Below are 12,284 nucleotides of genomic sequence, written 5' to 3'. Positions count from 1 at the left end.
GATGTTTTTTGAATAGCACAATAGAAGAAAAGTATCTAAAGGGTGTATCTCACACGTACAGATATGGTGGAAACACTGCAATTTTTTTTGTCCTAAATGGATGTTTTTTGAATAGCACAATAGAAGAAAAGTATCTAAAGGGTGTATCTCACAGTAAAATATGCAGTGCTGGTGTAATTTGATTTCTGAAGAAGGACTGACTCCTTTATATTTCTCTCTCTACAAGCAAAAGCAGGAACCTTTCCCTAAAGTATCTAATGCAGAGTATCTCACAGTAACATATGCAGTGCTGGTGTAATTTGATTTCTGAAGCAGGACTGACTCCTATATATTTCTCTCCCTACAAGCAAAAGCAGGAACCTTTCCCTAAAGCAGGGGTGCCCAACCTTTTGGAGAGCGAGGGCCAATTAAGCAACCTGGTAACCAGTTGAGGGCCACAATGAGCGGAGCGGGCAGATGACAGGTCACGGCTACTCTATAGGCCCTCCGATCCGATCCAGATGAAAGGGTACAAATTCCATTTTGTTTTTCAGATTGGAGGTAGGCAGAGGTAAACAGACATCTGTCGCTCTATAGAGGTGAATTGAGGGTCCCATTTGGTCGGGCTGATCGTGTGAAAATGGCCTAAGACTGCTTTCACACTGATGTGCTGCGGTTTACCCACACCGCGGGTGCAGCGTAGTGCACCTGTGTCTATCCTGCGGGTTAGCTGAACTTTGCCATAGACTCCACCTGTGGCAAAAGCCGACGCTGTAGAGGAAGCATCGGTTTTTGGGGATCTGCTCAGCAGCCGCTTTCTTCCTCTACCACCAGCTTCATTCACAACACTGATGCTGTGGTATGGCGGGTCGCAACCTGCGATCTGGACTTGCCAACCCACCATTCCAAAGCAGGAGGATGCGGGCCACATCAGAGGGTTCTGCGGGCCACATGTGGCCCCCGGGTCACTGGTTGGCCACCCCTGCCCTAAAGTATCTAATGCAGAGTATCTCACAGTAACATATGCAGTGCTGGTGTAATTTGATTTCTGAAGCAGGACTGACTAGTATATATTTCTCTTCCTACAAGCAAAACCAGAAACCTTTCCCTAAAGTATCTAATGCAGAGTATCTCACAGGAACATATGCAGTGCTGGTGTAATTTGATTTCTGAAGCAGGACTGACTCCTATATATTTCTCTCCCTACAAGCAAAACCAGGAACCTTTCCCTAAAGTATCTAATGCAGAGTGACTTGCTGTGCTATGTAGATCGCTGAGTAATTTGATTTCTGAAGCAGGACAGTCTGACTCCTATATATTTCTCTCCCTCAGAGCAGCAGCAGCAGCAGCCATTCCCTACCCTATCTAAAGCAGAGTGACGTGCTGTGCTATGTGCCTCTAGGTTATATAGAGGCTGGGTCACATGCTGGGTCACATGCTGCAATGGCCATTAGTAGGCATGGCTGTGATGGCTTCTAGGTCACACAAGTTAAACAAATGTTGATTGGCTGCCCTGCAGCGCGCCATTACATTGCCGAACCCAAACTCGAACCCGAACTTACAGTAAATTGTTTGGGTTCGGGTCCGGGTACCAAAAACCTGAACTTTGCAGTTCGGGTTCGCTCAATCCTATGTGTGTGTGTGTGTGTGTGCGTGAAGAGCAGGGGGTCAATGTTTATTTTTTAAATCTTTATAATTTTTTTATGAAATATAGGAAAATAGCTCTTCAATAATTTCCTACAGCTAGTAGCCATTTATGGAATCAGGCTGGCATATATGCATAATAAAAAAAACAGTAAATGCAATGCAGATTTCCCTATTATAAATACTGTAACTGATACAGTGAAAAGTAATCTGTTGAAGAACAGATGCTAGCAAATATCAACAAATGTCATTTAACCTAGTAAATGTGCTAATGAATGTGTATCATTTTACAAATCTGTTTGTAAATATGTATTTTTGTAATTATAAATGATTATGTACTGCTTTGGGATAAACTATAATAGGTAAAAAAAAAAAAACACTTTTGAATTTGGGCTTTTATTAAAGCTAACCTCTATTTCTGGGAAGAGAAGTAGATGGAAATGTTGTATATGTGTTTCTGTTGGTTTAATATATTACATTTACAAGTGAGATAGGTAGCTTGTACTTTAGTCTTGAAAGGTAGGAATTACTGAAAGATACAGTATGTCAGTGGGCTCTTACTTGATATAAGAATTTCCTGGTCTCATTACCTGGTCAATTACATTCATCTTGATCAGTGTAAAAAAATCCTTTCTGCTTGAATGGTGCTGTATCGGTGCACTTTATTTTTGTACATGCTGTACTTTTGATCATGTACTGCAACTATGGACTTGATCTATAAAAATATCAATGCACTAAGAGTTTTGTTTGAAGTGGTGTAAATAGAATATCTGGCACCAAGAATGGATAGTTTTTTTTTAACCACCCCATATTTAAATTTATGTAATTCAAGTACATTCATATTATTTCCAGTAATAATCATGAAATTAAATGATATGCATGCTGTGGATAGGGGCAAAATTGGTGGAAGCTCTGAAAAGTTCAAGAAGTAAAAATGTAGCATGCACACAGCACAATGCGTCAAGAATGCCACCGTCAAGACTGATGTTCTGAGATTGAGAATTATAAGCATGCAATATTGTGAATAAATAATTTTATCACCTTAGAACCATAATACAAAGCTAAAAAAAGGGTTTATGTGAACCCTTACCTTACCTTTTTTTCTTTTACATATGATCAAATGACCTCTGTTCTCCACTTAAAAAGGGGCTTAAAACAGTGGGTGTGGAGACTGTAGGGATCATTTTAGCATGGGGCAGAGAAACAGCAGTGCTCTGATCTTCCCATTGAAGAGCTGTGCAGGGAGAGCTTGTCAGTAGAAGTCTGATGACTAGAGTACAGGCAGACTGTGCTCCCAAGTAGAATGCAAATATGAAAACTGAACATGCTGGGATAGATGTGCTTTCCTGCTTAGCATGGTCGGTTTAAAATAGGAAAGTGGAAATGTAAGCACTGTATGCCTTTCACAAGCTGGGTAAATAAAAATGAGCATATGATGAAACATATGTGCAAACGGTGGAAACATTCAATAAAAACAGCATGTCAATGTGACAGTTAAATCCAGGGATACTATATATCCATCTGAAATTGTAAATAAAAAAGTAACTTTTAAAGTAAAATTTGTGTCAGGCCCAAACTCTTCCCAGCCCCTGAGCTTCCCTATTGGTTATAGGTGGCTTCACTGACAAATAGGAAGGCTCGAGGGGTAGAAATGCTGATCATTTTGACATACTTTTATTTAAGGTAAACTATAATTGTATATTGTTTCATAATATGCTCAGTTTCATGTGACTAGGTTTGTGAAAGGATTGCACATTGAATCAAGCACTTTGTATTAAGCACTTTGAAACCTATTACTATGAATGTTATACTTACATATTCTCTACTGGACTTTAAACACAGAGGGCCAGATTCACATAGAGATACGACGGTGTATCTCGAGATGCGCAGCGTAAGTGTAAATGTGCGCCGTTGTATCTATGCGCCGTACCCACAGAAGCAGATACGCCCGAAAATAGGCTTCATCCGACCGACGTAACTTTCCTATGCCGGCGTAACTTAGGCGCATATTTAGGCTGGGCGCATCTTTCGTTCCCATTGATTTCCTATTCAAATATGCAAATGAGGGAGATATGCCGATTCTCATGAGTACGTTTGGCCGGCGCAGGCTACGCGCGGTGCGCGTAAGCTGTACGCCCGGCCTAAAGTTACCCCTCATAAAAGCAGGGGTAACTTTGCAACAGACTTGCACAGGTCAGCTGTAGAGCAGCAACAGCAGCAGCGTTACAGAGGAGCTGAGCAACAACACTTGCAGGACAACACATCTGTGTGCCACCATGCCAGGGGCAGCGTTGGTCATAGCACTACTGCGTCTACGGGCACGTAGGAGGGCACATAGGAGGGCAAAGGAGAGGATATACCGAACGCACATGAACATCTTTGGCATGGGGGATTCGGAGGTCTTTCGCATCTTCAGATTCGACACTGAAGCCATCCAGGAAATAGCCAGAACCCTGCAAGATGACATCACCAGCAAGACACACCGCTCACATGCAGTGCAGCCACTGGTCAAGGTACTGGCAACACTCCATTTCCTTGCCAGTGGATCTTTTCAAAGAACAAGTGGAGTAGTGGCTGGTTTGTCACAATCCTCCATGAGCAGATGCGTGTACCAGGTTATCCCCGCAATCCTCAGACGCATGTCCCACCACATCATCAGACCCACCTAGGAGCATCAGCGGAATAAGGCAATGGCAGATTTCTACAGAATTGCCATATTCCCACGCACCATCAAGGCTATTGATTGCACACATGTGGCACTACAGCCCCCCCCCCGTGACACAGAGCACATATACCGCAATTGGAAGCATTGGCATTCCATCAACGTACAGGTGATAGCCGATGCCCAATGCCTCATATGGCACGTCCGTGCCAAACACCCAGGGTCCAGCCACAACGGCTTCATATACCGTCAAAGCACCATCCCAACAGAATTTGAACAGAACGTGTATGGGGACAGCTGGCTGGTTGGTGAGTGACATGGGTGTCAAGCATGACTGTCCGACCCCATGATGCAGACATCACAAGGGGCACATGCACGACTAACATCCTCCTGTCTTTTCCCTTCCAGGTGACTCTGCATATGCACTTGGACCCCATCTCATGACTCCATTCCGGAATCCTGAAACCCCAGGAGAGAGGAGATACAATGAAGCACACGCACGTACCCGTGCAGTGGTGGAACGCACCTTTGGCCTCCTGAAGTCCCGTTTCCGATGCCTGGATAAGTCTGGGGGGACCCTGTTGTATTCCCCAAACTTTGTGTGCCAGATCATCGGTGCATGTTGCATTCTGCACAACTTCGCCATGAGAAGGGGCCTGCAGATTGACCTACGTGAGGACCTGTCCCCTGAACCAGACTGTCCCCCCCAAACCGAGGCTACCCGGTCTGCTGAGGGAACAGCAGTCAGGAGATGCCTCACAGTAGGCATCTTTTCACATTAAACACACACATTCATCATGGCACAAGGAGAATGCACGCATGCACACCACTGTGGTCCCTAGCTCACACACCCCACATCCCCAATAAATTGGATTAGACCAAAGTACACCGCACAGTACTTGGGAGCAGCAACGCCACGTCAAGGCTCCAATTATGTTGCTGTATATAAATTCTACATAAAAAAAAACTCATAACCCGAGTATAATAATAAAATAATAAGACTCATAACGAGTATAATAAGCAAATCATATAACTGGCACTCATCTGCCCTGACGTGGACTACGCCTAGTGCCAAGGCTCCTGACCCTCTGTTGCCTGGGGGCAGCTGCGGGTGGGTCATTGGGAGGAGGATCATCCCCCGGTCTCTCTCTGGCTGGATGGCTTCCCTCCAAAGCCAGGGCTATGCGTGTGAGGACCACATTTGTTTGATTCCCCACCGCCTCAATGGCCTGTATGGCCACTGCCAGGCTCCTCACCTCACCTGCATTTGTGGCATCTAGGTCCCTCAGGCAGGTCACTAATGCAGTGCTGTTTACACTGACCTCCTGCACACTTTCTGTGATGGCGGTAGTGTAAGCAGCCTGCTGGTTGAGGGCCTGCTGGACTGCCAGTGTGCTGGCAGCCTGGGTCTGCTCCAAGGAGTCCAGGCTGGCTGCCACCCGGCGCATGTCAGACGCAACCGAACCAACATGGTGGGTCTGCCTGGCCTGGTCCCTAGACAAAGTGTCTTCTAAGGCCTCTGGATCACCCCTCGTCTTCCTAGTAGCCTTCCTGAGTGCAGGTGAGGCTTGGGGCCGACTATATGGGGATGCCCTTGAGGGTACTTCCCTTATGGAGGAGGAGGAGGGGCTTCCCAAAATGTTGGAGGCCCTTGGGGGGCTTTCCAAAATGTGGGAGGCCCTTGGGGGGCTATCCCCTATGGAGGTGGAGGTATGGGAGGGTCCTGAGATGGTGGTCTCGCCCAAGGTAAATTTCTTCCTCAAGGTCCCCGTGCTCTGCCTCTACTTCCTCTAAAGGAGATGTGTGGACACTGTCCTCATGGGATGGGGTTGGTTTCCCAGCACCGAGGATGGGCCCGCTTCATCCTGCACATCTGTGGATGACACAAAACATTCACATGTTGGAGGACCCACACACTTGTCACATGTTCCCTCCCCCCCCCCACACATGCTACACACCAGATAAGAGATAAAACACACTTACCTGTCCTCAAGGGCTGATCAACAGACTCGAATCCCTCCAGGCCCTCCACCTGCTCCCTCTCCAGGCACCTGGCTATGACCTGCTCATCAGGTGTCAGCGATATATTCAGGGCTGGCCCACCTCCGGTGCCCCTGCTGTGCCTCCTCATCTTGGCCACCTTCTCCTTCACAAAATGCCGCAGGTCGTTTATTTTCGTGGCAATCTTTTCTGGGGGCCGTTCCTCATGGCCAAGGGCACTGACCTGCGTTGCTATCTCAGCAAGGATCTGATCCTTACGGAACTTGCTGGTCGTGCCACTTTCCGAACCGTGGAGGTACTTATTGTGCCTTGCCATGGCATCAATTATTATAGCCTTCTCCTCTTTAGTAAAATTTTTCAGCCTCCTTTCCTTAGGCCTAGGCACTGCTTCAGACATGTTTTTGAAATATGAACACAAAAGTAGCCACACCAAACCAACCAAAGATGCTGGTGTACTTTTGCACTCGACGGGCGCATGTCTGGGCGTATTTATGCCCTGGGCGTAAACGGTGGGCTGGCTTATCTCGGGGGATATGACAGGCGTAGTTGTGCACATGCGCAGAGGGGCGCGGGACATGCTATCACGTGACGGCGCATGCGTCGTTCGTTCGGCCCTTCATTTGCATGGGGTCACGCTTCATTTAAATGGATCACGCCCACGTCCTTCTCACTTTGAGTTACGTAGGCTTACGCTGACTAATTTAAGTTACGCCGGCGCAACGCAGCGCGCATTTGCTTTCAGAATATGCTGCTTGCCTCTCGAAGTTTCGTCGGCGTAGTGCATCTTCCCACGTGAATCTGGCCCACAAAGTTTGTTCTTTAACAGAGAATCTGAGAAACTGTAGAGCTAGATTTGTTTTAATTAAAGTGGTAGTAAACTCAACACAATTAATCTGCTAAAAATATAATCCTAGGTATACATTCAATTTCAAATCCAGAATGTCCGGTAATTTTTCTTACAATTTCTACAGTTTATTATTATCGTAGCCCATTCTGCCTAAAGCCCTGTCAACTTTGTGGAGTACTCTCGCTCCCTTCCCCACTGGAACTTTCTCTCTTCTGGTATGTCAGTGCAGTAATCTTATGCATGCACAGTGAAATTAAGCTAAGGAAATGGTGAATGGTCAGCAGTTTACAGGATTACAATGTAATGCCGTGTAGTAATGATGATGGATACACTGCATGTAGCTTTATTTATTGACGGCACGCTCAGTTAGGTAGATTCACAAAGAGTTAGGCCGCCTTATCAGTAGATAAGCTGACCTAACTCAGAATCTACGCCGCCATATGTTTAAGCGTATGCTCAAACAGAGATACGCTTAAACATATCTAAGATAGGACGGCTTGCGCCATCCTATCTTAGATTGCAATTTTTCGGATGGCCGCTAGGTGGCGCTTCCATTGCGGCCGGCGTAGAATATGTAAATGAGTTTCTACGTCGATTTCCGAACGTACGCCCTATGAGGTGGAATAACAATGTTAAAGTATGGCCGCCGTTCCCGCCTCGAGGTTTGAATTTTTTACGTTGTTTGCATAAGTCGTCCGCGAATCGGGATTTACGTAGTTTACGTCCACGTCGAAATCAATAGGCCCGTACGGCGTACTTAGCCGCAATGCGCACTGGGAAATGTAGGCGCCCGGCGCATGCGCAGTAACAAAAAACATCAAAAACGTGAGGTCAAGCCTAATTACCATACAACACGCCCCCCTCCAACCCATTTGAATTAGGCGCCCTTACGCCCGCCGCGTTTACACTACGCCGCCCTAAGTAAGGAGGTAAGTGGCTTGAGAATCATGTACTTGCCTCTCTTAATTAAGGCGGTGTAGTGTAAACACGCTAGGCAACGCCGACCTAGTTTTGCGCGCCCCTACCTGAATCTACCCAAGTGTGCCTTCAATTAGGAAAACAATGTGCAAGTGACATATTTTAGAAACTGTTTGTGTACCGGCCGGCACAACAGACTATATGCCTATTTTGATCTGCAATACTGTAAGTGCATTACCAACTTTTTAATAAAATTGTTATATACGTTTAACGCATTTGTGGCGCATTTATCATATTTTTTACATATCGGTTAAATCTACTGATGATTCCTGTTCGCTATTGGACGAGAGTTACTGCCTAAGAATCGGATATGTTTTGGCTGTTTTCTGGAGTGAGAATCTTGATTACATGCACATAGTGATCCTCCGTTATAGGGGATCATAGCAAGCTGGTAAGAAGTAATTTCTGCTGATTGGTGGAGGATTCATCACGTTTTCGGACACAATAGTTTATTAACTTATGGACTTTTTTTGCACTAAGCACTGGTGTTCATTATTTGGTGTTCTTTATTATTAATTATTTATGGACTATACACATATTTTTTTAGGAATCTTTTTGAATTATATTTAATGGTCAATATTAACATATTAATTCTAATTTAACGTTCATTACCTTTTGAATTAAGGGATTTGTTTATTTTATGTGTATTGACACAAGTTTATCATTGTTTATCACTAACCTGGTTTTGGTATATATATAATTTTTTTGGGTGATTTATTTTTCCTATTTATTATTTATATCACAAGGCTAGGGGGTCAGCGCGATTTATTTTTCTCTCCATATTTTAGAAACAGAAGGTGTAACATCTCCTAAACAGTGCAGCTTAAAAAAAACTTTAGGCACGAGGGCTTTCACAGGGCGATGCGCTGGCAGGAGAGAAAAAAATCTCCTGCAAGCAGCATCTTTGGAGCGGTGAGAGGAGCGGTATGTATACCGCTCCTTCACTGCTCCTTCCCATTTAAAACAATGGGAAACCGCAGTAATACAGCCTGCAATGCGCCTCTGCAGAGGCGCATTGCGGGCGGTATTAACCCTTTATCGGCCGGTAGCGGGGGTTAATACCGCACCGCTATCGGCCGAATCCCGCTGCAATTCCGACTGTATAGCACCGCTATTTTTAGCGGCGCTATACCGCCACCGAGCCTCCCGCCTCAGTGTGAAAGGGGCCTTAAAGACAACCACTAGTAAGTCATTTTAGACTGTTTTACATGATGCTGACTTGTCCTGGGGAGTTTACAACCACTTTAAATATCATAAAGAGAAATCCAAACTTTGTATGTACATGACAATTTAAATTCAGTGATATAATTTAAGATTTTGTCACTTGTATCATTAAGAAGGCCCTGGAGCAAAAAAAAAACACATGACGATCATGGGGTAGACACCACACGACAGGATTAAAGGGGTGCCAGGAAGCTGTGAGATTAATTAAACAAAAAAATAAGCTAACCATATCAGCAGGAAGAAGTAGGGTAATAGCATTTCCAGGATGAACAGCGCCAGAAGAGCTCCAGAGCATGACTTGGGAATAGAAAACAACATGAGCCAGGTAAAAGACCTACTGTTTCAGCTACATAATTTAGCAGATGCAGCAGCAGAAAATAGCACATTTTGATTATAGTCCCAGCAGGGAAACTTGCTATAGAACATGAAGCAGATTGTCCCTGCTACTGCTTCTCCGAGCCACATGCTTGGTGGTCCAATCTTCAGGAGTGTTATCACTTAAAGCTACTCCCCAGGTTCAGTGCCCCATTTGGAGTCCTATCTGGGAAACTCTGGCCCCCATAGCCTAGTGCATGTCTGTCTGTCAGGGACTATGAACCAGACAGTAGTGTAGTAAAAATCTCACTTTTTAATAAAATGATATAAACAGAGCAAACGTAGTCAAGACATAGCCAGAGTTCGGTAACCAGGATGAGTTATCAGAACAAGGCAGAGAAACAGGAATCCAGAGATCAGCGAAGTCGAGTGCAGCAAACGGGATCAGGAACCAGAAGGGAAGTCAGCCAAGCAAAAGTCAGCCAAGCAAAAGTCTTTCACAGGAAAACACAGCAGAGTCCAGATATGTTGACCAAGGTGAAGGCACAGTAGACCTGATTCATGCAGCTGATGAGCAGGAAATGGTCAGGTGAGTCACTGTGGAATGAAGAGTGCTGGCAATTAACCGACAGCTGAGCACAGAGCTCGGAGAAGGAAGGGCTGAGCCCAGCCCTGACATTGTCTTTGACTACAGACAAGCTAGGAGGAATCTGATGTTTGGAAGGAAATTTTCAGTCCACCAGTGCCCCTTTCTCTCTCTTAACAGACATCTTAACAGTGTGATTGTCTAACCTCGAGAGGCCCCAGTCAGAGAGGTGGCCCAGTGAGTAAGTTGGTCAACCGCAAGCATGACCTTTCACTAGGTGTAGCTGGAGAATCTCTAGTGGATTCTCCAGGCAACTGATGACGGTTAAACCTGCTTTTATTAAGTAAAAGACTCTTCTCACTTCTGCACCAATATTGGTACATCCCAATCCTGAAGTTCCTTTTATAGTGGAAATGGATGCCTCAGACTCTGCTGTGGGAGCTATACTTGCTCAGCGAAAAGGAGAAAAGATGCAGCGTCATCCTTGTGCGTATTTCTTTTGCTTAATTTCATCAGCCAAAATAAATTATGACATTGGGAATAAGGAGTTACTGCCAACTAAGGCAGCCTTTTCTGAATGGAGGCATCTGCTGGAAGGGGCTAAGCATCCAGTAACTGTTCTCACTGATTATAAAAATCTAGAATTCATTTGTTTTGCCAAGAGGATGTCTTCTAGACAAGCACATTGGTCACGCTCCTTTTCCAGGTTTAAAATTAAACCTTCAGCTGAACAAACTGCTGAGCTAATGGTTTGAAAAGTATTTAAACTACATGGCATTCCTGATGATGTGGTGTCTGACAGAGGAGTACAGTTAACTTCAAAATGTTGGAAAAACTTTTTCTCAGCTTTAGGTGTAACAGTTAATCTGTCTTCTGCTTTTCATCAGTTTAATGGTCAGACTGAGAGGACCAATCAAACCTTGAAACAGTACCTTCAATGTTTTGTCAGCTATCTTCAGGATGACTGTGTGGATTATCTTTCTACAGCAGAGTTTGCATATAACAATTCTAACCAACCACTTCTCAAAGTCCTTTTTTTTAAAACAATGGGTATCATCCAGTTATTATTCCTGATCTCCCTATCCCAACTCCAATTCCTTCTGTTACCAATGGATTAACTACTCTGCAGGAGATTCAGGAGAAATTGATCGAAACTTCAAGGGAGGCTCAGGAATGTTACAAGAAGGCTGCTGATAGACATCGCAGATTACTTCCTACCTTTCATGTAGGTGACAAAGTTTGGTTATCAACAAAAAATCTGAAGGTCCATGTTCCGTCTGCAAAGCTGGGCCAGGGGTTTATAGGACCATTCAAGATTTTGGCTCAAATCAATCCAGTTACCTTTTGCTTAAAACTTCCTGATAGTATGAAAATTCACCCTGTTTTTCACATACCACTACTTTGATGAAAATCCCTTTTCCAGAAGAATTTTTACACCTCCTCCACCTGTTGAGGTACAGGGTGAAATAGAATTTGTGGTGGAGAAAATTCTTGATTTCAGGATCTTTACAAACAAGCTACAATATCTGGTCCAATGGGAAGGATATGGGCCAGAAGAAAATTTGCGTGAGCCTGAGGAGAACATTCATGCCCCTAGATTTACAAGAGAATTCCACCAGAGCTTTTCTCACAAACCCAGCCCTAAGACATCCTGAGAGGAGGGGAGTACTGTCAGGACCTGGACTTGAACCTGGGACCTCTTCTGTGTCCGGCACTGACACTTCCCACTGAGCTATCTGGGATGCTGGACAACTCCCTGCCTGATCTATTGGAAAATCCTATCTGATCCATTGGACAACCCTGCCTTGTGTCTTGATTGCTGTTGAACCTTGAACCCCTTGCTCCCCCATGAACTTACTATATAAGCCTTGTCTCAGCACTTCCCCTTTGCCAGGTTATTGTGCTTTCTCAGCCAGTGCCTTGCTTTTGTCTTCCCTGCTGCCATCTGTATTTTTCTACCACTCGTGATTGACCCTTGGCTTGTTCCTTGACTAATCTACTGCCTGATCCCAACCTGCAACTACTCATTACCAACCTTTTGTCTTATT

Source organism: Rana temporaria, chromosome 1 (genome assembly GCF_905171775.1).
Source record: "Rana temporaria chromosome 1, aRanTem1.1, whole genome shotgun sequence".
In the NCBI taxonomy this organism is placed as follows: Eukaryota; Metazoa; Chordata; class Amphibia; order Anura; family Ranidae; genus Rana; species Rana temporaria.
The sequence above is the reverse complement of the archived record's forward strand: the minus strand, read 5'-3'. Positions refer to the sequence as shown.